We start from the raw sequence: 25728 nt of genomic DNA on the forward strand, positions 1-25728 counted from the left end.
ACTCCGAAGTCAGCTGGAAGAAGGTTCTATGGTCTGATGAAACCAAAATTGAGCTTTTTGGCCTTCAGACTCAAAACACAGGAATGGCTTAAAAACAACAAAGTTAATGTCCTGGAGTGGCCAAGTCAGAGTCCAGACCTCAATCCAATTAAGAATTTGTGGCTGGACTTGAAAAGGGCTGTTCACTCATGACCCCCATGCAATCTGACAGAGCTTGAACAGTTTTGTAAAGAAGAATGGGGAAAAATTGCAGTGTCCAGATGTGCAAAGCTGATAGAGACCTATCCACACAGACTCAAGGCTGTAATTGCTGCCAAAGGTACATCTACTAAATACTGACTTTTGCAATCAATTATTTTGTGTTTTATATTTGTAATTAATTTAGATCACTTTGTAGGGATCTGTTTTCACTTTGACAGGAAAGAGTCCTTTCCTGTCGTATCCACCGTGATTCAATGTTGTAAAATAATAAAACTTCCTAGAGGGATGAATACTTTTTATAGGCACTGTATGTAAACATAAATCATATAATGAGTTTATCAGAGCCTTTTTATTCTCTTAAACCACAAATTTCTGATTTGCAGTTCAGCTTTATATCATTGAAAATGTTGGCACAGTGCAGAGGGAAGGGAATTTTTGAAAATGTTAAATCTCAGTGCTCAAGGGGATGACAAACATTAAGCTCCTTTTGCAAATGATCCCAGTTAGAAAAGAATGTATCACTTTTGGAAAATAAAATCTTCTACTGATACACATTGTATATACATTTTCCTTTCAAGTCAATGTGACAGACATGTATGATTATATACAACAGGGTTCTATTAACTTCTAAAGTTTAAGAAATGTAACAGGAGATGTTGCTGGAAGGTGCCCAGTGGAGAATTTTTCCTGAAGTGTGAAGCAGATATTTTGAGAAAGCTGAATACTGAGGAACTATCTGAGCTAAATAAAGGCCAGTGCAGTGTGCATTGGGCTTTCTACCCTTTTTAATTCTTTCCGTCCACCTGTGACTACGGATTTTGAATGCACGTTCATACAATGTGAGTCCTCAGCCACCCTCAGAGCAATGTTTGAAATCCTCAGATGTGTAGGAGAATTGGCTTAAATCTATGCCCTATGTTGCAATGTTCAAGTACAGGCAGTAATCAATCTGTTCAGTGAAAATGGCAACTACTTCCAAAATCCTACCTCAAACCCTCAGGATCTGTTCTGTTAGTCAATATGGTGCCTGATACTGCCAGAAACTTCACAGCTCTAATGACCTGGGTTCGATCTTGACCACAGATAACGTGTGGAGTTTGCATGTTCTCCCAACTTTGGTTTCCTTTCACATTCCAAGGTCAGCTGGTGGGTTTCTTAGCCACACTGTAAATGAACCCTGGAGTAACTGGTCAGTAGAAGAATCACAGATGGTTATATGAGAGAGTGTTAGGGTCTAGAGTTTGATTGCTAAATTTAAGACGGAACTAGTAGAGTGTATGGGGCAAGGTAAGAAGATTTGTGTACAGTTATTCATGCTTGGCTGTACTCATCCTGCAACATCTTCTGTAATGATTTTCATGCATAAAAGTGGCTTTTAATGTAAAGGCTGATGTGGCTGATGAAAACTGCTACAAAGCATTTAGTATTCAGCAACACCATCAAGTAGAAAGGATGCAATACACCTGGTAAAATACAGTGTACCATCTGAGTTGGAATACAGTATTAGAGTCATAGAGTCATAGGAAAGCACAGCACAGAAACAGGCCTTTGGCCCATCTAATAGAGGTTTGACCAGCAGCTAATCCAGACATCGAAAGTTTGGAGAGGAGGGGACTTCAATCAGGTCCACTGCCCAAGGATAAAAGGCAGCAGTGGGACACGGTACATAACAGAACTTTGACCAGCAACCAATCTGGACATTGGAAGTTTGGAGAGGAGGGACTTCAGTGACCGAGGTAAAAGGCAGGAGTGGGTGGCAGCAGCATTATAGAGCTTTGATCAATGACCAGTCAGCATTTGGGATTGATTAGTAACAGCAAATTGAAGGAAGGCGGGGCAAGTGTAGCGGCCATCATCTGCATGGACAGAGTCACAGTGGTGATATTAAGGCTTTAGCTCTTCGAGGCTTCAGTGAAGAGAGGCTTCACTCAGAGAAAGCAAAGGAAAGGAAAGCTCAATTTTTTTTTCCTTTTCTTCTTTATATCTGCTCAGTTAGGACAGTAGAGATGCCAGGCTGGATCGTTGAAAGCTCCTCTTGCAGGATGTGTGAAAACAAGGAGACCTCCAGTGTCCCTGATGAGAACAACTGTGAGTGGTACATCCAGCTGCAGCTTCTGACAACCCGTGTTGAGGAGTTAGAGCTGGAGCTGGATGAACTCTGGATCATTTGGGAGGCTGAGGGGGTGCTAGATAGGACATATAGAGAGGTAGTTACACCCGAGGTGATGGACACAGGAAACAGGGTGACAGTCAGGAAGGGGAAAGGCAGAGTATCCCTGTGGCTATCCCCCTCAACAACAGGTAAGTCACTTGGATACTGTCTGGGGGGTGGAGAGGGTTGACCTAACAGAGGAGAGTCACAGTGGTTGGGTCTCTGGTGCTGAGTCTACCTCTGTGACTCAGAAGGGAAGGGGAGAAGAGGCACACTGTGGTGACAGGAGATTCATTAGTTAGGGGAATGGACAAGAGTTTCTGTGGGCGAGAATGAGATTCCTAGATGGTATGTTGCCTCCTGGATGTTAGGTCCAGGATATCTCAGACTGAGTCCTCAGTACCTTTAGGTGAGAGGGTGAACAGCCAGAAGTTGTGGTCCCTGTAGGTACCAATGACATGGGTAGGATGAGTGTCGTGATTCTGCATTGGGGGTTCAGGAGTTAGGTGTAAAGTTAAAGGGTAGGATCACCAGGGTTGTGTTCTCAGGATTGCTACCCATGTCATGTGCTAGTGAGGCCAGAACTAGGAAGATCATGCAGTTTAACATGTGGCTAAGGAGTTAGTGCAGGAGGGAGGGCATGAGATTTTTGGATTATTGGCCCTCTCCTCCCAGTGAAGGTGGGACCTATACAGAAGGGACAGTTTCCACCTGAACTGAAGGGTGACTAACATCATAGCAGGAAGGTTTGTTAATGCTGCACAGTGGGGTGGGAACCAGAGTCCCAGAACAGTTAGTGGAGAAGTTGTGGAGGCAGATATTGGTAGGACCTCAGACAAAGGTTGAGCATGGTGCGACTAGTGTCCTGAGCTGCCTATATTTCAATGCAAGAAAGATCGTAGGAAAGGCAGATGATAGTGTTGAAGATGGGGTTGCTGGTTTGCAAAGAGAGGCAATGTGTTGTGAGGAGAGGCTGTGGACAGGGCACAATTGCAGTCAACAGGATGAGTTGCAATGTAAAAGTGGACAAAATCAAAAAGGGTGAATACAGAACTGAAGGTATTGTATCTGAATGCGTGCAGTATAAAGGATAAGGTAGATGAACTTGTAGCATGGTTGCAGGTTGGCAGGTATGATGCTGTAGGCATCACTGAATCCTGGCTGGAAGATTATAGCTGGGAGCTTAATGTTCAAGGATTTACATTGTATTGAAAGGACAGGCAGTAAGGCGGGGGGTGGCGGCATTACTCGATCGGTAAAAAATGAAATCAAATCATTACAAAGGGGTGACATATGGTCAGAAGATGTTGAACTATTTTAGATAGAGCTAAGGAACTGCAAGGGTAAAAAGACCTTGATGGCAGTTGTACATAGACCTGCAAACAATAGTAAGGATGTGGCCTAAAAATTACACCAGGAGACAGACCATGCATGCCAAAAGAGCAATGTTAAAATATGCAGGTTGCTGCTGGATTACAGGAGAGGGAATTTCTAGAGTGCCTACGAGATGGCTTTTTTGAGCAGTTTGTAGTCGAGCCTACCAGAGGATCAGCTATTCTGGACTGGGTGACATGCAATGAACCAGAATTAATTAGAGAGCCTAAGGTAAAAGACCCCTTACGGGTGAGTGATCAAGAAATGATCGCATTACCCTAAAATTTTATCCACTCTCAATTGCCTCAGGGTAGTAAACACCTCCTCCTCTGCAATCCGTACAGCGTCCATGAGGTTGGTGCTGCTTTTCTTCTCTTCTATAGACCCTGCATCCATCTCCCAAATAAATATAGAAGCACAAAATGCACAAAATCCATCTGTTTTGGCTCCATACATGGATTACCATTCTGGTCTTCCAGAGGGTCAATTTTGTTCGTTGCAATCCTTTTTACTCTTAACATATCTGTATAATCCCTCAGCATTCCCCTTCACGTTGTCTATTAGAGTAACTTCATGCCTTCTTTTAGCCTTCCTGATTTCTTTCTTAAGTGTTCTCTTGCATTCCTTGTACTCCATAAGCACCTCATTTGTTTCTACTTGCTCTACCTGCTACGGACCTCCTTTTTTTCTCTTAACCAGGACATCAATACCTCTTGAAAATCAAGGTTCCTTACACTTGTTACCTTTACCTTTTATTTTGACAGGCACACACAAGCTTTGTATTCTCAAAATTTCATTCTGGAAGGCCTCCCACTTTCCAAGTACACCTTTGCCAGAAAACAGCCTGTCCCAATCCGGACTTGCCAGATCATTTCTGATGCCATCAAAATTGGCCTTTCTCTAATTTCTGGGGTCTGAGCCCTAGGCAAGACCCAGGTTCTGTGTCCTTGTCCAGTCTTGGGCTCAGAGTCCAAGCCTGATCTTCTAGTCCATGATTCCTAGTCCTTGTCCTGCTTTCCCTTGCCCAAGTCTGCATTCTTGTCCCTGCTCCTGGTCTGAATCCTGTCATGTCCTTACTCTAGTCAAGTCCTGTTCCTTGTACTTCAGTGTTTGTTTCTTGCATTTGGGTCTGTTTCCAGCACCCCATGTGACACATTTGCAATAAGTGTCAAGTATCAGAGACCATTGGACACCCCATTTCCAAACACAAGAGTCCATGATGAACAGTACACCTTTCTCGGGTTCTTGATTGGACACGACATCGAAGGTTACGGACAGCAGGCTGGGGTGTGGGGCTGAGGAGGGGGGAAAAAGGATTAGCCATGATTGAATGGTGGAGCAGACTCGACGGGCTTCATCAGAACAGTGTTTTCAGCATCGTTTCTTTTCACCAGCTGTTGGTAAGTGAACACATTTCCAGCTCACAATCTGCCTGGCACTGGAAAACTGATGGGGAAATGTGCAATGGTTTCCCTGATTACCTCAGTTATGTTTAACTTTATTTTCTACTCAAGTGTTCCGTCACCTGGAAATTAGGTTTAGGGATTTTAGGTGTAAGCCTTCTTTAGTTCTTAGTTAGATATTCTAATGGTGGTTGTTTCACATCAACCTGGAGATTGTGAATGCAAGTTCCACTTCAATTCCAATTATGAAACTGATTTACAAATGTTGTTATTTCAGCAGATACCACAAAGTTAAGACCAAGGAAGCTACAAGTTTTGCTTAGCCAGCCATTGGTTCTTTAAATCCATTGGAACAGGAAGTTTGTTGCCCTAATCTGGACTTCATGTACCTCAATCTCACTTTGCATAGCATAGGTCTGGCCACAATTGAAAAGTCTTCAAATTGTGGATTTGGGAGCTTGATATGAACAATCATTGAACAATTGTATGATATTGTAACTTCCAGGACAGCAAGCCACAAGCCAATTCAGCTTTGTTTAGCCATTTTCTTTCTTCTGCATCCCTGTCAAAATCTCTCAAGTTCTGAAATTGACAGTTATTTTCCTTACACAGAGTGCTTGGCATTATGTACTTTACAACATCATCCATTGTCATTGCAGAATTTCAGAATTATTCTTATCCCCTTTAGTTTCTAATAGATTTCTGTTTTTTGACAGACCAATTAAACCTGGCTTCCAATTTTTTTTTTCCACATTGGTTGTTGAGTGCTGTCTTTCACTGATTCTACTATGTTTCTTGTATTTACTGTGTATGCCCACAAGAAAAGAAATTTCAGGGTTGTATATGGTGATGAATACTGTATGTACTTTCTACTTTAAAATTACCTTATCAATAGGTGACTGTCAGTTTTGGAGGCATTAGAAATTGCATTTCCTATGCCTCTGACAGACAGCCCACATGTTTGTTAATTTTATTCTACATGTGGATTTATCTTTGCTGGTTGGTGACTTGACAATTATGAATTGAAATTAATTGAGGTTATTCACTTTGGGAGCAAGAACAGGAAGGCAGATTATTATCTGAACGGTGTGGAGTTAGGTAAGGGTGAAATACAAAGAGATCTAGGAGTACTTGTTCATCAGTCTCTGAAGGTGAATGAGCAAGTGCAGCAGGCAGTGAAGAAGGCTAATGGGATGTTGGCCTTTATTACAAAGGGAATTGAGTACAAGAGTAAGGAAATCCTTTTGCATTTGTACAGGGCCCTGGTGAGACCACACCTGGAGTATTGTGTGCAGTTTTGGTCTCCAGGGTTAAGGAAGGACATCCTGGCTGTGCAGGAGGTGCAGCATAGGTTCACTAGGTTAATTCCTGGGATGTCCGGACTGTCTTGCGCAGAGAGGTTAGAGAGACTGGACTTGTACACGCTGGAATTAAGGAGATTGAGGGGGGATCTGATTGAGACATATAAGATTATTAAGGGATTGGACAAGATAGAGGCAGGAAACATGTTCCAGATGCTGGGAGAGTCCAGTACCAGAGGGCATGGTTTAAGAATAAGGGGTAGGTCATTTAGGACAGAGTTGAGGAGGAACTTGTTCTCCCAGAGAGTTGTGGAGGTGTGGAATGTGCTGCCTCAGAAGGCAGTGGAGGCCAATTCTCTGGATGCTTTCAAGAAGGAGCTAGATAGGTATCTTATGGATAGGGGAATCAAGGGTTATGGGGACAAGGCAGGAACCGGATATTGATAGTAGATGATCAGCTATGATCTCAGAATGGCAGTGCAGGCTCAAAGGGCAGAATGGTCTACTTCTGCACCTATTGTCTATTGTCATCCCGTTAATGCTGTTTGATAGAAATATCTTCAGTTCTACATTTTCCCTTTACTGATAAGATTTTGAACATCCACACCAGAGCAATACAACTGAGCCCTCATGTTTCTAGAGCTGAGGGCATTTATGGGAGGAAGCCTAGTCTGTATCTCAACTGAATGTTTTATTATGGCATTTGTACTGATAAAGCAAAGCACTTTTTCTAAAATCTTCACAGTCAGACTTAATATTTAATTTGCATTGTTACCTGTGCTGTCTTCTCTGGTAGCCAGGTGCATCAGGAGAAATGACAGGTGAGCCACAATCATCAACCTCTGTCCATCCTTGTCAAAAATGATTGATATAAAATGGTCATCACCCAGCCTTTGCTAATGCCATTGTTTTGCAGTGGCTGTATGATATTCAATCATTTCATTAGGTGGAGCTCTGTTCCATTTTCTGTTGATGAATCTGTCTGCATCTCATCAATGGTTCAGTCCCACAATAGACATACAAGCACACAGTTCCATAAGAAAATTTACCATTTTAAGTCAGATTTATCAGCAGAGTTGTTTTATTTTCCATGATATATTTAGAAAGCTAGTAAGTTGAACGTACTTGATATCTGGATTCAGTTTCTGTTTTAAATTACTTTGCTTTGATCAGGAGCTTTAAATTATGGTAATATTTGGAAAGTAGTTTTCAATAGAAATTAATGGGAAATAGTTTAGCACATTGGAATTCCTTGCTAATCTAAATTCTCCTTTGGCCAGGTAAACTTTTGTCTGGAGTTAATTATGTAACTAGTTCCATTATTGCAGGCCTCTTATTTTAGCAGACATTTCCCCTCTTCCACCTTAGGGATTGTTTATAGCTGAAGGAGCAGTCTAGACTTTGATGGGTTCAGCTTCTGATGTAGGGCAGTGTTTTTTCAGTCTACTTGACGGAATAGGAATTTCAATATACATGTCACGAAGGATCATTTTAGTCATTTATTTTCATCATTTGTAAGACACTTAATTTTTGCCTCATCTATACATTTCATTTTCATTCCCTTGTGTTTACGTTTCATTGGTGAAATCCACCCCACCTCTTCAGTTTTATTTGATCTGTTTACTGTTACCTTTGCAAGCAAAGTTAACATTTTCCATGGAAAGTTTGTGCCTTTTGCCGAAAGAAAATGTGCTGTTTAACAGCACTTTGTCCAGTGTTAATTTTGTTGTGTCCACTTTGGACAATGTCACTTTAGTTTGAAGATAATGTATAAAGAACACCTTTTCCTCATTGTGGTAGAATTGTAATTGTACAGTTAAAACAGATGGTGATTATGTACAATCATCTGATCAAATATAGCAAATGGCATATATCAGCAGCTAGAACAGGCCACAGTAACAAGGCTTCTCGCAGGTTGGTGACGCTTGTTTAAAAGAAGAGCTTCAAGGGTGTTTGGGCTCGTTCCAGCAGCCCGGTCAGTGGCAGGAGCAGGTCACCAATGTTTGTGCACATCTCTACTGTTCTGTTGTAGGTGTTTCATTTGGCAGCTCTGTGGGAGCGGCTTGTTCTGCTTTCAGCCTGTTTGGGTTACTGTTGAAGATGAGGGATGATGTGGAATATGTGCCATCCAATTAGCTGGAGGCTTTCCTTGGTGAGGGGCAATAAGTCTGGTCTTGGGTTTGTGTTTGGGGGTGGGGAGATAGAGTAGATGCTGGAGAGAACCAGTGGTAGAATATGATCCGATGGGAGGACATGTTTGTTCGAGATGGTTTGTAAGCGACGTTTGGAAGGTGCTGTGTGCTTTCTTGCAGACCGAGGGCCCAGCTGAAGATGAGCTCCAACCTGTGCATATTTAACTGTTTAATTAAATGGGCCCTGTTCTTTTTATTATTCTTTATAAACCCTTTAGTTAAGTTAAGATTCTTAAATCGGAATCAGAATCAGGTTTATTATCACAGGCATGTGACATGAAATTTGTTAATTTATCAGCAGCAGTTTAATGCAATACATAACATAGAATAGAAAAAAGAATAATAAATACATAAGTAAATCAAATACAGTATACATATATTGAATAGATTAAAATCATGCAAAAAAAAACAGAAATGGTATATATTAAAAGAGGTGGTGTCCAAGGGTTCACTGTCCATTTAGGAATCGGATGGCAGAGGGGAAGAAGCTGTTCCTGAATCACTGAGTGTGTGCCTTCAGGCTTCTGTATCTCCTCCCTGATGGTAAGAATGAGAAAAGAGCATGCCCTGGGTACTGAAGGTCCTTAATAATGGACGCTGCCTTTCTGAGACACCGCTCCCTGAAGATGTCCTGGGTACTTTGTAGTCTAGTGCCCAAGATGGAGCTGACTAGATTTACAACCCTCTACAGCTTCTTTCGGTCCTGTGCAGTAGCCCCTCCATACCAGATAGTGATGCAGTCTGTCAGAATGCTCTCCATGGTACATTCATAGAAGTGTTTGAGTGTATTTGTTGACATGCCAGATATCTTCAAACTCCTAATAAAGTACAGTCGCTGTCTTGCCTTCTTTATAACCTCATCGATATGTTGGGACCAAGTTAGATCCTCAGATCTTGAGACCTAGGAATTTGAAACTGCTCACTCTCTCCACTTCTGGTCCCTCTGTGAGGATTGGTATGCGTTCCTTCATCTTACCCTTCCTGAAGTCCACAATCAGCTCTTTCGTCTTACTGACGTTGAGTGCCAGGTTGTTGCTGTGACACCACTCCACTAGTTGGCATATCTCACTCCTGTACGCCCTTTCATCACCATTTGAGTTTCTACTAACAATGGTTGCATCATCAGCAAATTTATAGATGATATTTGAGCTCTGCCTAGCCACACAGTCATGGGTATATACAGAGTAGAGCAGTGGGCTAAGCACACACCCCTGAGGTGCACCAGTGTTGATCGTCAGTGAGGAGGAGATGTTATCACCAATCTGCACAGACTGTGGTCTTCTGGTTAGGAAGTCGAGGATCCAATTACAGAGTGAGGTACAGAGGCCCAGGTTCTGCAACTTCTCAATCAGGATTGTGGGAATGATGGTATTAAATGCCATCACTGTCCATCTAGGACAGTCAATGAACAGCATCCTAACATAGGTGTTTGTGTTGTCCAGGTGGTCGAAAGCCGTATGGAGAGCCATTGAGATTGCATCTGCCGTTGATCTATTATGGTGATAGGCAAATTGCAATGGGTCCAGGTCCTTGCTGAGGCAGGAGTTCAGTCTAGTCATGACCAACCTCTCAAAGCATTTTATCACTGTAGATGTGAGTGCTACCGGGTGATAGTCATTAAGGCAGCTCACTTTATTTTTCTTAGACTATAATTGTTGCCTTTTTGAAGCAAGTAGGAACTTCCGCCTGTAGCAGTGAGAGGTTGAAAATACCCTTGAATACTCCCGCGAGTTGGTTAGAACAGGTTTTCAGAGCCTTACCAGGTACTCCATCGGGACTTTTCGCTTTGCGAGGGATCACTCTCTTTAAAGACAGTCTAACATCAGCCTCTGAGACAGAGATCACAGGGTCATCAGGTGCAGCAGGGATCTTCACAGCTGTAGTTGTGTTCACCCTTTCAAAGCAGGCATAGAAGGCGTTGAGTTTATCTGGTAGTGAAGCATCGCTGCCATTCATGCTATTGGGTTTCACTTTGTAGGAAGTACTGTCTTGCAGACCCTGTCAGAGTTGTCGTGCATCTGATGTCGCCTTCAACCTCATTCGAAGTTTTCTCTTCACCATTGAAATAACCATCCACAAATCATACCTAGTTTTCTAGTATAGGTGTGGGTCACCAGACTTGAATGCCACTGATCAGCCTTCAGTAGATGACGTACCTCCTGGTTCATCCACAGCTTTTGGTTTGGGAATGTACAGTAAGTTTTTATAGGCACACACACCCACATGGGTTTTAATGAAGTCAATAACAACCGCAGCATACTCATCCAGGTTCGAAGATGAATCCCTGAATACAGTCCAATCCACTGATTCAAAGCAGTCCTGTAGGTGCTCCTGTGCTTCCCTTGTCCATACCTTCTTGGTCCTCACTACTGGTGCCGCAGTCTTCAGTCTCTGCCTATACTCAGGGAGTAGAAGTACAACCAGGTGATCAGACTTCCCGAAGTGAGGGTGTGGAATAGCATAGTAGGCACTCTTGATGGTGGTGTAGCAATGGTCCAGTGTGTTGTTTCCTCTGGTATTGCAAGTAGTCTGATGGCAGTTGTTCAGTGATTTTTTTTTTGTTTTTTTTTCCAGACTGGCCTCATTAAAATACCCCAAAAATGATGGTGAAGGCACTGTTTCGTGCACGTTGATCCCATTGCTCAGAATATCCAAAGCCTGATTGACATTGGCCTGAGGTGGAATGTAAACTGCTACCAAAATGACCCCAGTGAACTCCCGTGGTAGGTAAAAAGGATGGCACTTAACTGCTAGATATTCCAGGTCTGGTGAGCAGAATTGGGACAGCACTGATATATTTCTGCACCAAGAAGTTGATCATAGAAACATAGAAACATAGAAAATAGGTGCAGGAGTAGGCCATTCGGCCCTTCAAGCCTGCACCGCCATTTATTATGATCATGGCTGATCATCCAACTCAGAACCCCGCCCCAGCCCACCCTCCATACCCCCTGATCCCCGTAGCCACAAGGGCCATATCTAACTCCCTCTTAAATATAGCCAATGAACTGGCCTCAACAGTTTGCTGTGGCAGAGAATTCCACAGATTCACCACTCTCTGTGTGAAGAAGTTTTTCTTAATCTCGGTCCTAAAAGGCTTCCCCTCTATCCTCAAACTGTGACCCCCTCGTTCTGGACTTCCCCAACATCGGGAACAATCTTCCTGCATCTAGCCTGTCCAATCCCTTTAGGATCTTGTACGTTTCAATCAGATCCCCCCTCAATCTTCTAAATTCCAACGAGTACAAGCCCAGTTCATCCAGTCTTTCTTCATATGAAAGTCCTGCCATCCCAGGAATCAATCTGGTGAACCTTCTTTGTACTCCCTCTATGGCAAAGATGTCTTTCCTCAGATTAGGGGACCAAAACTGCACACAATACTCCAGGTGTGGTCTCACCAAGGCCTTGTACAACTGCAGTAGTACCTCCCTGCTCCTGTACTCGAATCCTCTCGCTATAAATGCCAGCATACCATTCGCCTTTTTCACCGCCTGCTGTACCTGCATGCCCACTTTCAATGACTGGTGTATAATGACACCCAGGTCTCGTTGCACCTCCCCTTTTCCTAATCGGCCACCATTCAGATAATAATCTATTTTCCTATTTTTGCCACCAAAGTGGATAACTTCACATTTATCCACATTAAATTGCATCTGCCATGAGTTTGCCCACTCACCCAACCTATCCAAGTCACTCTGCATCCTCTTAGCATCCTCCTCACTGCTAACACTGCCACCCAGCTTCGTGTCATCCGCAAACTTGGAGATGCTGCATTTAATTCCCTCATCCAAGTCATTAATATATATTATAAACAACTGGGGTCCCAGCACTGAGCCTTGCGGTACCCCACTAGTCACTGCCTGCCATTCTGAAAAGGTCCCATTTATTCTCACTCTTTGCTTCCTGTCTGCTAACCAATTCTCCACCCACACCAATACCTTGCCCCCAATACCGTGTGCTTTAAGTTTCCACACTAATCTCCTGTGTGGGACCTTGTCAAAAGCCTTTTGAAAATCCAAATATACCACATCCACTGGTTCTCCCCTATCCACTCTACGAGTTACATCCTCAAAAAATTCTATGAGATTCGTCAGACATGATTTTCCTTTCACAAATCCATGCTGACTTTGTCCAATCATTTCACTGCTTTCCAAATGTGCTGTTATCACATCCTTGATAACTGACTCCAGCAGTTTCCCCACCACCGACGTTAGGCCAATCGGTCTATAATTCCCCGGTTTCTCTCTCCCTCCTTTTTAAAAAAGTGGGGTTACATTAGCCACCCTCCAATCCTCAGGAACTAGTCCAGAATCTAACGAGTTTTGAAAAATTAACACTAATGCATCCACTATTTCTTGGGCTACTTCCTTAAGCACTCTAGGATGCAGACCATCTTGCCCTGGGGATTTATCTGCCTTCAATCCCTTCAATTTACCTAACACCACTTCCCTACTAACATGTATTTCGCTCAGTTCCTCCATCTCACTGGACCCTCTGTCCCTTACTATTTCTGGAAGTTTATTTATGTCCTCCTTAGTGAAGACAGAACCAAAGTAATTATTCAATTGGTCTGCCATGTCCTTGCTCCCCATAATCAATTCACCTGTTTCTGTCTGGAGGGGACCTACATTTGTCTTTACCAGTCTTTTCCTTTTTACATATCTATAAAAGCTTTTACAGTCCGTTTTTATGTTCCCCGCCAGTTTTCTCTCATAATCTTTTTTCCCCTTCCTAATTAAGCCCTTTGTCCTCCTCTGCTGAACTCTGAATTTCTCCCAGTCCTCAGGTGAGCCACTTTCTCTGGCTAATTTGTATGCTACTTCTTTGGAATTGATACTATCCCTAATTTCTCTTGTCAGCCACGGGTGCACTACCTTCCTTGATTTATTCTTTTGCCAAACTGGGATGAACAATTGTTGTAGTTCATCCATGCAACCTTTAAATGCTTGCCATTGCATATCTACCGTCAATCCTTTAAGTGTCATTTGCCAGTCTATCTTAGCTAATTCACGTCTCATACCTTCAAAGTTACCCCTCTTTAAGTTCAGAACCTTTGTTTCTGAATTAACTATGTCACTCTCCATCTTAATGAAGAATTCCACCATATTATGGTCACTCTTACCCAAGGGGCCTCTCACGACAAGATTGCTAATTAACCCTTCCTCATTGCTCAAAACCCAGTCCAGAATAGTCTGCTCTCTAGTTGGTTCCTCGACATGTTGGTTCAAAAAACCATCCCGCATACATTCCAAGAAATCCTCTTCCTCAGCACCTTTACCAATTTGGTTCACCCAGTCTACATGTAGATTGAAGTCACCCATTATAACTGCTGTTCCTTTATTGCACACATTTCTAATTTCCTGTTTATTACCATCTCCAACCTCACTACTACTGTTAGGTGGCCTGTACACAACTCCCACCAGCGTTTTCTGCCCCTTAGTGTTATGCAGCTCTACCCATATCGATTCCACATCTTCCCGGCTTATGTCCTTCCTTTCTATTGTGTTAATCTCATCTTTAACCAGCAACGCCACCCCACCTCCTTTTCTTTCATGTCTATCCCTCCTGAATATTGAATATCCCTGAATGTTGAGCTCCCATCCCTGGTCACCCTGGAGCCATGTCTCTGTGATCCCAACTATATCATATTCATTAATAACAATCTGCACTTTCAATTCATCCACCTTGTTACGAATGCTCCTTGCATTGACACACAAAGCCTTCAGACTTGCTTTTACAACACCCTTAACCCTTATACAATTATGTTGAAAAGTGGCCCTTTTTAATGCTTGCCCTGGATTTGTCGGCCTGCCACTTTTACTTTTCTCCTTAGAACTTTTTGCTACTACCCTCACTTTACACCCCTCTGTCTCTCTGCACTGGTTCCCATCCCCCTGTTGTGAACTAACCTCCTCACGCCTAGCCTCTTTAATTTGATTCCCACCCCCCAACCATTCTAGTTTAAAGTCACCTCAGTAGCCCTCACTAATCTCCTTGCCAGGATATTGGTCCCCCTAGGATTCATGAGGCATACTCCTCCACATCTGCTTTTGAGAGACTCTATAGATCTATCCTGACGGTGTATAGTAAACCTGTCGATCTGGATTGCTGCATTCGGTACGGAAGGGGTTAACCAGGATTCCATGAAGCAAAGGACACATGTGGTCCTAATGTCCCTCTGATTCAGCACCCTAGCTCTGAGATCATCGATTTTACTCACCAGAGACTGCATGTTCGCCAGCAAGTAGTTGGTACAGGGAGTTTAAAACCCTGTTTCATTAAACACACTTGTATCCCTGATTTACACCTGCACTTCCTCTGAGGTATCCTCCATGGGCACTTCCGACCACAATCAGTGTTGTTTCCGTCAGTTTTAAGCAGCGATAGTTCGTTTAAATGCATTAAGACATCTTTATTGACTGTACTGACCTTGGAAGCAGTTGTGCTTTTCAGCTGTATCAGGCTGAAACAGGAATATTTAATCCCATCCATTGAGAGTATTGCTGCTACCCGAATCGCGCCCAGGCGTCCCAGAATATAATTCCTTTAATTGTATGCAGCGTACTGTCTGTTAATTTGTGGCACTAATTTGTAACAGGGTAGCAAATTACACAGCATCCACAGGGTTTGGGTTGTGATGAGCTGTCTCAATCTCACGAGTTTGGTGGGACTTGAGAGTGTCTTCCCTAGACTTGTGCTGTCAAGGAAGCCAGGGTATTTCACTTGTTTAAAAGTACAGAAGAGACAAGCAGAGTGTTCATTGTTGGGGGTAGGCCAGTGGTGAGAGTGAAGTGTCAGGCTTTGGATCAAAGGAAGCATTGGCTCGGAAGAGGCATAGAACATAGAATAGTACATCACAGTACAGGCTCTTTGGCCCACAATGTTGTGCTGACCCTCAAACCCTGCCTCCCATATAAGCCCCCACCTTAGATTCCTCCATATACCTGTCTAGTAGTCTCTTAAACTTCACTAGTGTATCTGCCTCCACCACTGACTCAGGCAGTGCATTCCACGCACCAACCACTCTCTGAATAAAAAACCTTCCTCTAATATCCCCCTTGAACTTCCCACCCCTTACCTTAAAGCCATGTCCCCTTGTATTGAGCAGTGGTGCCCTGGGGAAGAGGTGCTGGTTATCCACTCTATCTATTCCTCTTATTATCTTGTACACCTCTATCATGTCTCCTCTCATCCTCCTTCTCTCCAAAGAGTAAAGCCCTAGCTCCCTTCATCTCTGATCATAATCCATATTTTCTAAACCAGGCAACATCCTGGGAAAGGGTACAGAGGAGATTTACAATGCTCCACATCCTTCCTATAGTGAGGCGACCAGAACTAGACACAGTTCTCCAAGTGTGGCCAAACCAGAGTTTTATAGAGCTGCATCATTACATCACAACTCTTAAACTCTATCCCTCGACTTATGAAAGCTAACACCCCATAAGCTTTCTTAACTACCCTATCTACCTGTGAAGCAACTTTCAAGGATCTGTGGACATGTACCTCCAGATCCCTCTGCTCCTCCACACTACCAAGTATCCTGCCTTTTACTTTGTACTCTGCCTTGGAGTTTGTCCTTCCAAAGTGTACCACCTCACACTTCTCTGGGTTGAACTCCATCTGCCACTTCTCAGCCCACTTCTGCATCCTATCAATGTCTCTGCAATCTTTCACAATCCTCTACACTATCTACAACACCACCAACCTTTGTGTTGTCTACAAACTTGCCAACCCACCCTTCTACCCCCACATCCAGGTCATTAATAAAAATCACAAAAAGTAGAGGTCCCAGAACAGATCCTTGTGGGACACCACTAGTCACAATCCTCCAATCTGAATGTACTCCCTCCACCACCACCCTCTGCCTTCTGCAAGCAAGCCAATTCTGAATCCACCTGGCCAAACCTCCCTGGATCCCATGCCTTCTGACTTTCTGAAGAAGCCTACCGTGTGGAACCTTGTCAAATGCCTTACTAAAATCCATATAGATCACATCCACTGCACTACCCTCATCTATATGCCTGGTCACCTCCTCAAAGAACTCTATCAGGATTCTTAGACACGATCTGCCCTTCACAAAGCCATGCTGACTGTCCCTGATCAGACCATGATTCTCTAAATGCCTATAGATCCTATCTCTAAGAATCTTTTCCAACAGCTTTCCCACCACAGACGTAAGGCTCACTGGTCTATAATTACTCGGACTATCCCTACTACCTTTTTTGAACAAGGGGACAACATTCGCCTCCCTCCAATCCTCCGGTACCATTCCCGTGGACAACGAGGACATAAAGATCCTAGCCAGAGGCTCAGCAATCTCTTCCCTCGCCTCGTGGAGCAGCCCGGGGAATATTCCGTCAGGCCCCTGGGACTTATCTATCCTATATGTATTTTAACAACTCCAATACCACCTCTCCCTTAATATCAGCATGCTCCAGAACATTGGCTCTGGCTAAGCTTCGTTAAGGTTTTCTTGCTGTACCTAGTGTAGTAAATGGTGGTTGTGTGTTCTTCATGCCGGATGTTGGAGTCCTGGGAGACCCAGAGTCTCCTAGGGAACTACATCTGCACGAAGTGCATCTGGCTGCAGCTCCTTGAAGACCATGTTCGGGATCTGGAGCCGTAGCTGGATGACCTTTGGCTTGTACAGGAGAGTGAGGAGATAATCGATCAGAGTAACAGGGGGGTAGTCAGCCCTAAGCTGCAGGAGGCAAGTAGCTGGGTGACTGTCAGGAGAAACGGAAATGTGAATCGTCAGTTAGAGCAGAGCACCCTGTGACCATTCTCCTCAATAATAAATATACTGTTTTGGATACTGTTGTGGGGGATAACCTCCCAGGGGAACGCCACAGAGACTGGGTTACTGGCACGGAGCATGGGTTCGTGGTGTAGAAGGGAAAGAGGGAGAAGAGGGGAGTGGTAGTGATAGGGGACTGAATAGTGAGGGGAACAGACAGGAGATTCTGTGGACATGAAAGGACACCCAGATAGTATGTTGCCTCCCAGGCACCAGGGTCAGGGATGTCGCAGATCATGTCCACAACATTTTGGAGAGGGAGGGAGAGCAGTTAGATCTTTTGGGACATCTTATTACCAATGACATAGGAAGAAAAAACAGAGGTCCTGGAAAGAGAATTTAGAGAGCTAGGTAGAAAGCTGAGAAGCAGGACCTCCAGGTAATAATTTCTGGATTGCTGCCTGTGTCACGCACTAGTGAGGGTAGAAACAAGATGATTTTTCAGATTAATGCGTGGCTGAGAGGCTGGTGCAGGGGGCAGGACTTCAGGTTCTTAGACCATAGACATGGGAGTAAAATTAGGCCATTCAGCCTGAGTCTGCTCCGCCATTCCATCATGCCTGACCTCAGATCACACTCAACCCCGTATACCTGACATCTCGCCATATCCTTTGATGCCCTGACCAGTCAGGAAACGATTAACTTCCATATATTCATGGACTTGGACTCCCCTGCAGTCTGTGGCACAGCATTCCACAGATTCACTACTCTCTGAAGAAAAAATTCCTCCCAACCTCCATTCTAAATGGTCGTCTCTCAATTATGAGGCCGTGCTCCCTTGTTCTGGAGCCCTATCTAGTCCTTTCATCATTCAGTAGGTTTCAATGAGATCCTCATGCATTCTTCTAAATTCCAGTGAGTACCGGCCCAAGGTTGCCAAATGCTCCTCATACAGTATGTTAACCCCATTGTTCCCAGAATCATCTTTGTGAACCTCCTCTGGACTCTCTCCAATGACAACACATCTTTTCTAAGATATGGGGTCCAAAACTGTTGATAATACTCAAGTGTGGCCTGACTAGTGTCTTATAAAGGCTCAGCATTATCTCCTTGTTTTTATATTCTATTTCCCTTGAAATAAATGCCAACATCGCATTTGCCTTCTTTACCTCAGACTCAACCTGGAGATAACAATCCTGGTGTCTTGCACAAGGACTCCTAAATCCTCCTGCACCTCTGATGTTTGAACCTTCTCCCCATTTAGATGATAGTCTGCACTATTGTTCCTTTTACCAAAATGCATTATTATACATTTCTCAACACTGTATTCCATCTGCCACTTTTTTCCCATTCTTCCAATTTGTCTAAGTCCTGCTGCAATCACATTGCTTCCTCAACACTACCTACCCCTCCACCTATCTCTGTATCATCCACAAACTTTGCCATAAAACCATCAATTCCATTATTTAAATCATTGACAAACAATGTGAAAATTAGTGGTCTTAATACTGAGCCCTGAAGAATGCCACTTGTCACCAGCAGCCAACCAGAAAAGGCTTGTTTTATTCCTACTTGCTGCCTTCTGCCTGTCAGCCATTCCTCTATCCATGCCAGTATCTTGCGTGAAATGCCACAGGATTTTATCTCATTAAGCAGCCTCATGTCTGGCACACTGCTTGTCTTCTACAGTGAAGACAGATGCAAAGTATCCATTAAGTACATCTGCCATTTCTTTGTCCCCCATTACTACCTCACCAGCATCATTTTCCAGTGATCCAATATCAACTCTCATCTCCCTTTTACTCTTTATATAACTGAAAAAAACTTTTGGTATTCTGCTTTATATTATTGGTTAGTTTGGCCTCACATTTCTTCATTTCCCTTGTAGCTTTTTAGTTGCCTTTTTAGATTTTAAGCTTCCCAATTATCCAACTTTCCACTCTTTTGCTACATTATATGCCCTTTCCTTAGCTTTTATGCAGTCCTTAACTTTCATTGTCAGCCATGGTTGCCTACCCCTGCTACTGGAGAACTTCTTCCTCTGTGGGACATATCTATTCGCAGAAATTTCAGTCATCTCTGCTCTGCCATCATCTCTGCCAGTATCCTTCTTCAATCCACCTGGGCAAACTCCTCTCTCATGCCTCTGTAATTCCCTTTATTCCATTGCGATACTGATACATGTGAGTTTTGCTTCTCCCCCTCAAACTGCAGTATGAATTCAATCATATTATGATCACTGCCTTCAAAGGGTTCCATTATGTTAAGCTCACTAATAAGATCTGGGTTATTACACAACACCCAATCTAAGATAGCCTTTCCTGGAGTAGGCACAAGCAAATGCTGCTGTTAAAAGCCATCTCATAGGCACTCAACAAATTACCCCTCTCACAATCCAATACCAACCTTATTTTCCCCATCCCCTTGTATGTTGAAGTCCCCCATTACAATTATGTCATTACTTTACTGCAAGCCTTTTACAGATCCCTTTGCAATCTCAACCCCACATCTTGGCTACTATTTGGAGGCCTATACATGATTCCCATAATGGTTTTTCACCCTTGCAATTTCTTAACTCCACCCACAAAGATTCAACATTTCCTGACCCTATGTCACCTCTTTCTAAAGATGTAATTCCATCTCTTACCAACAGAGCCACACCACCGCCTGTGCCTTCCTGCCTGTCCTTTCAATACAAAATATATCCTTCATTGTTCAGCTCCCAACTATGGCCTTCTTTCAGCCACGACTCAGCGATGTCCACAACGTCATACCGACCAATCTCTAATTGCGCCACAAGTTCGTCCACCTTATTCTGAATGCTATGTGCATTTCTTGATCTAGTAAAGCATAAGTAACCACTGTCTATAATTACTCTCCTTAGTCTTCGCTTGTACTGGAATTATGGGAAGTTTACAATCATGATCACCAGCCCCTGTGAGGCCATTGGACGCAGGGCACTACTCACTACTGTGTCTGAATCTTTCACAGCTTGTTTTGATTCATTAGAGTGAATATGAAGTGCCTGGGATGCTTGCCTGATACACCTTGCATGAAAGATGCTTCCTGCAGTCCTTGCTGATGTGTCCTGTACACAAACAGCCAAAGCAGACACCATTTCCCTCTAGGAAGGCAATCTTTGCACTATGAACCCTTTTCTCCAGCTGAGGGCACGAAGTCAATGTGTGTTCACCCTTACAGAACAGACACTTCCCCTTTGGCTGATGAGACCGTTTCTCTTCCATTAGTTCCAGGTTCAGTTTTAGCCTTACTTCTCACAGTGGCCACAGTAATGGCAAAGCTGCTTCCTTTAGCCTTAGAATGAAGTCGTATCCTGTATATTCCCAAATACTGGGTCTGTTACAAACTTTACTTGCCTTTCAATAAAGTCAGCATTGTCAGTGAAAGTAGTCTTATGGTTATACCTTTCTTGCAGTTCACAGACCACCATTCTCCATTTATCTCTAAGCATACAGGGCAATTTCTTTATAACAATTGATATATTGGCAGACATGCCCAGCTAATGCATGTATTGTACTTCTTCCATAGCATTGCAACATCCTCGAAGAAAGTAAACTGCAATCTTAGAGAGCTTTTATATAATCAGATTTGATAGGTACCTCAGAAAGAGCCTTTTGCATGTAGGCGGATGTAAATTCCTGTAGTAAAGCCTTAGCATTAACATATCCTTTCTTAGAATCGACATGTTGGCAACTTCTGACAAGTTATCTAGGGCAACCCCTAGTGTACTGTTCAAGGAAATAGAGGCAGTCACTATGCCTATCAATCGTGCTTTCAATGCTCTTCTCAAAGGCCACATGAATACATGATACTGCAATGGATCACCATCAAAGATTTGAATCTCTCTTTTAGGCAAAGATGAGATATGTTGCTGTGCCAATAAGGTTGTTATTTGATTTTGATTCCTTATTATATCAATAATATTATTGAGTAGTCCACATTTGCCCTTTCCCTTGTCCGTAGAAACAGTTCTGCCCCACCTAGTAGCTCTTCTCTCTTCTTCTTTGCCTGTCCATTGATTTCGATGTTGACTGAGGCCTGGGCAAGGTTGTATGGAAAACCAGCAGTTGTCCATGCTGCAAGTCTTCCCTCTCCATGCCACCGATGTTGTCCAAGGGAAGGGCACTAGGGCCGATACAGCTTGGCACCGGTGTTGTCACAGAGCAATGTGTGGTTAAGTACCTTGCTCAAGGACACAACACGCTGCCTCAGCTGAGGCTCGAACTAGTGACCTTCAGATCACTAGACTGACGCCTTAACCACTTGGCCACGCGCCAACCTAGTAGCTAAGCCACACATGAAGACCAAGAGTTGGGCTTGGTTGTCAGAGGCTGTTAGAATTGCATGCCATTTGGAGCACTTTATAGGTAGTGGGAGTGACTGGCTGTGCCAAACTCAGGAACCACAGTAAAGACAGATGCAAAATACCCATTAAGTTCATCCGCCATTTCTTGGCCCCCATTACTACCTCACTTTATCATTTTACAGTGGTCCAATATCAATTCTCACCTTTTTACTCCTTTATATAAATGAGAAAGCTTTTGGTATCCTGCTTTATATTATTGACTCATTTGCCCTCATATTTCATCTTTTCCCTTTTTATAGCTTTTTTAGTTGCCTTTTGTTGGATTTTAAAAGCTTTTCAATCATTCAACTTCCCACTCACTTTTGCTACCTTACATGCTCTTTCCTTGGCTTTTATGCAGTCCTTAACTTCCTTTGTCAGCCACGGTTGCCTACCCATGCCATTTGAGAACATCTTCTTCCTCTGTGAGACATATCTATCCTGTGTATTGGGAACTATTCCCAGGAACTTCAGCCATCTCTGCTCTGCTGTCATCCCCGCTAGCATCCTCCTCCAATCCACCTGGTCAAGCTCCGCTCTCATGCCTCTGTAGTTCCCTTAATTCCATTGCAATACTGATACATGTGAGTTTTGCTTCTCCCTCTCAAATTGCAGTATGAATTCAATCATACTATGATCACTGCCTCCTAAGGGTCCCTTTATATTAAGCTCCCTAATAAGATCTGGATTATTACACAACACCCAATCTAAGATAGCCTTTCCCTGAGTAAGCTCAAGGGCAAGCTGCTCTAAAAAAACCATCTCATAGGCATTCAACAAATTTTCTCTCTTGTGATCTGACACCAACCTGATTTTCCTAATCTCCTTGCATATTGAAGTCCGCCATTACAGTTGTGTCTTTACCCTCATTACATGCTTTTCCCAGCTCCCTTTGCAATCTCAACCCCACATCTTGACTACTATTTGGAGGCCTATACATGATTCCCATAATGGATTTTTTATCCTTGAAGTTTCTTCACTCCACCCACAAAGATTCAATGTTCTCTGACCCTGTGTCACCTCTTTCTAAAGATGTAATTCTATCTCTTATCAACAGAGCCACACCACCGCCTGTGCCTTCCTGCCTGTCCTTTCAATACAAAGTAGATCCTTCATTGTTCAGCTCCCAACTATGGCCTTCTTTCAGCCACGACTCAGTGATGTCCACAACGTCATACCGACCAATCTCTAATTGTGCCACGAGTTCGTCCACCTTATTCTGAATGCCACACACATTTAAATAGAACACCTTCAGTCCTGCATTCTTTGCCCTTTTGAATTTTGCCCCTGTAGTACAATTTAACTCTTTGCTCTGTCTGCATTTGTACCCAATCATTGGCTTGTCCTTCCTTACGTTCATGATACATCCATCATCTACTTGTAAACCTGCTGGCTCATCTTCGGCTCTATCATACTGGTTCCCATCCTCCTGCCATATTAGTTTAAACCACTTCCGACAGCTCTAGTAAACCTGCCCGCAAGAATATTGTCCCTGCGTGGATTCAAGTGCATCCTGTCCCTTTTGTACAGGTCGTACCTGCCCTGGAAAAGTTCCCAATTATCCAGAAACCTGAATCCCTGCCTGCTGCTCCAGTTCTTCAGCCACACATTTATCCTCCACCTCATTCTATTCCTAACCTCACAGTCGCATGGCACAGGCAGCAATCCCGAGATTACTACCCTAAGTGCAATCGTGAGCAATGGCCAGATCAGAAATGCTGATCAAGTCAACTAGTTCCTAAAGAGAACTCTGATAGGCCAATCAGATGGTTCACTGCTGCTCAGTGATAGAACACAAAAAAATGATCTGTCAAATACATAGAACAGGCACAAGGGTCACCAGCCCCTGTACCCCAGAAACACACCTGAGCAGTGTGGCAGAGGTATGTGCTATGCATCACCTGACCTGAAAGCATCACGTTGACTCATAACAGATCGTGTTCACAGTGGAACAGCTTGGTCAAGGGTGGGGTGATCAGCACAGATGGACAAATTATACCTCCGCTACCCTGTTAGGTCCTTGAGGTCCTGCTTCCCAGCCTCCTTCCCAACTCCTGTTATTCTTCTTTCAAGACCTCCTCCCTTTTTCTACCTATAATTGATGGTACCAATATGCATCATCATCTGGCTGCTCATCTCTTTTCAGGATATTGTGGATGCGTCCAGAAACATCACGGATCCTGGCACCTGGGAGGCAAACTACCATCCATGTTTCCTTTTTGCATCCACAGAATTGCCCATCTGACCCCCTAACTATAGAGTCACCTATTACTGCTGCCTTCCTCTTCCTTTCCCTACCCTTCTGAGCCACAGGGCCAGACTCTGTGCCAGAGGCACGGCCACTGTTGCTTCCCCCAGGTAGATTGTCCCCCCCACCAATAATACTCAAAATGGAGCACTTTTGTTGACAGGGACGGACATAGGGGTACTCTCCACTATCTGACGTTCTCCCTTCCCTCTCCTGACAGTCACCCATTAATCTGTCTTCTGTAACCTTGGGGTGACTACCTCCCTGTAGCTCCTGTCTATCACTGCTTCACTTTCCCTAACAAGCTGAAGGTCATCGAGCTCAAATAAGGAATGAACTTTCTTACTTACTGGTTCTCACTGAGCTTTGATGAGCCAAAGCCTTTCTACTCTGCCTCAGAGTACTCCGACAACGACCGCTCTCCCAATGACCACTCCGCTGGGCAGTACTTTTATAGAAACTGGGGTCTTAAAGCTCTTCACCGGACCTGCGCAGTACTCCAATCAACTTCTTGGATCATTGGGATCTCTTCTGGGGGAGGTATGACCTGTACAAAAGTGGCAAGATGCACCTGAACCTGAGGGGAACCAATATTCTTGGCAGGTTTGTTAGAGCTGTTGGGAGGGTTTAAACTAATTTGGTGGGGGGTTGGGAACTGGAGTGAAGGGACACAGGATAGGATGGATGGTAAAAAAGCAAAGATAGCATGTAGTCAGACTGTCAGGAAGGGGAGGCAGATGATAGGACATAATTGCATCCAGCAGGGTGAATATCAGTGTATTGAGAATGCAGAATCAAAAAGGGGAGCAAATACAGTACTCAGTGTTATATCTCAATGCGTGGAGTACAAGAAATAAGGTGGATGATCTTATTGCAATATTGCAGATTATCAGGTATGATGTAGCCATTACTGAATCATGACTGAAGGGTGGTTGTAGTTGGGAGCTGAATAGCAAAGGTTACACATTGTATCGGGCAGGTGGGCTCGTTAGCCTTGGATGGCAGCTCGCCAAGAAGGAAAACTGATTTTAAACCTCCACTGCCTTGCATCCATACCCACCCATGGGAAAGGCTTCGGGAGTAAACCCTGAGGGGAAAATCTGGAACTGGGGTCCCAAAGGCAGTTTGATGTTGTTTACAACTTCACTCTGGCAACCTCTGCGATGAACCCGCTACATGGGCAACAGCTGATTCTTCAAATCTTCCCGCCCAGGCTTGCGCCCTGGAGAGAACACAGTCCATCAGAGGCGCAAACCCATGATCCCCAGGGATCGATGGATGCCTACTACACATTGAATCAGAGGGATAGGAAGGTGGGCAGAGGGGGTGGTGTGGCTCTGCTGGTAAAGAATGGCATCAAATCAGTAGAAAGATGTGACCTAGGTTCAGAGGATGTTGATTCCTTGTGGGTTGAGTTAAACTGCAAGGGTAAAAGGATGTTGGTGGCAGTTATATACAGGCCTCCCAACAGTGGCTGGGATGTGGACCACAGATTACAACAGGAAATAGAAAAGGTGAGTCAAAAGGACAATGTTATTGTAGTCATGGGAGATTTCAACATGCAGGTCGATTGGGGAAAATCAGGTTGGTAATGGATCTTGAGTGAATTTGTTGAATGCCTAAGAGATAGCTTTTTAGAGCAATTTGTTGTTGAGCTTACTAGGAGATCAGCTATACTGGATTGGGTGTTATGTAATGAACCAGAGGCAAATAGGGAGCTTAAGGTAAAACAACCCTTAGGAGACAGTGATCAC

At 43.7% G+C, this 25728-nt stretch overlaps 1 long non-coding RNA gene across 1 annotated transcript in view; it reads left to right on the forward strand.

Annotated features, from left to right (window-relative positions):
- The first annotated feature begins 255 nt into the window (after nt 1-255).
- The window catches only part of LOC134340550 (uncharacterized), a 151891-nt gene continuing 126418 nt past the window's right edge, over nt 256-25728 (forward strand). Inside the window, exon 1 of the long non-coding RNA XR_010016584.1 lies at nt 256-319. This is a non-coding gene — a long non-coding RNA (uncharacterized LOC134340550). The remainder of the gene's footprint in view (nt 320-25728) is intronic.

This window comes from Mobula hypostoma, chromosome X1, assembly GCF_963921235.1.
Source record: "Mobula hypostoma chromosome X1, sMobHyp1.1, whole genome shotgun sequence".
In the NCBI taxonomy this organism is placed as follows: Eukaryota; Metazoa; Chordata; class Chondrichthyes; order Myliobatiformes; family Myliobatidae; genus Mobula; species Mobula hypostoma.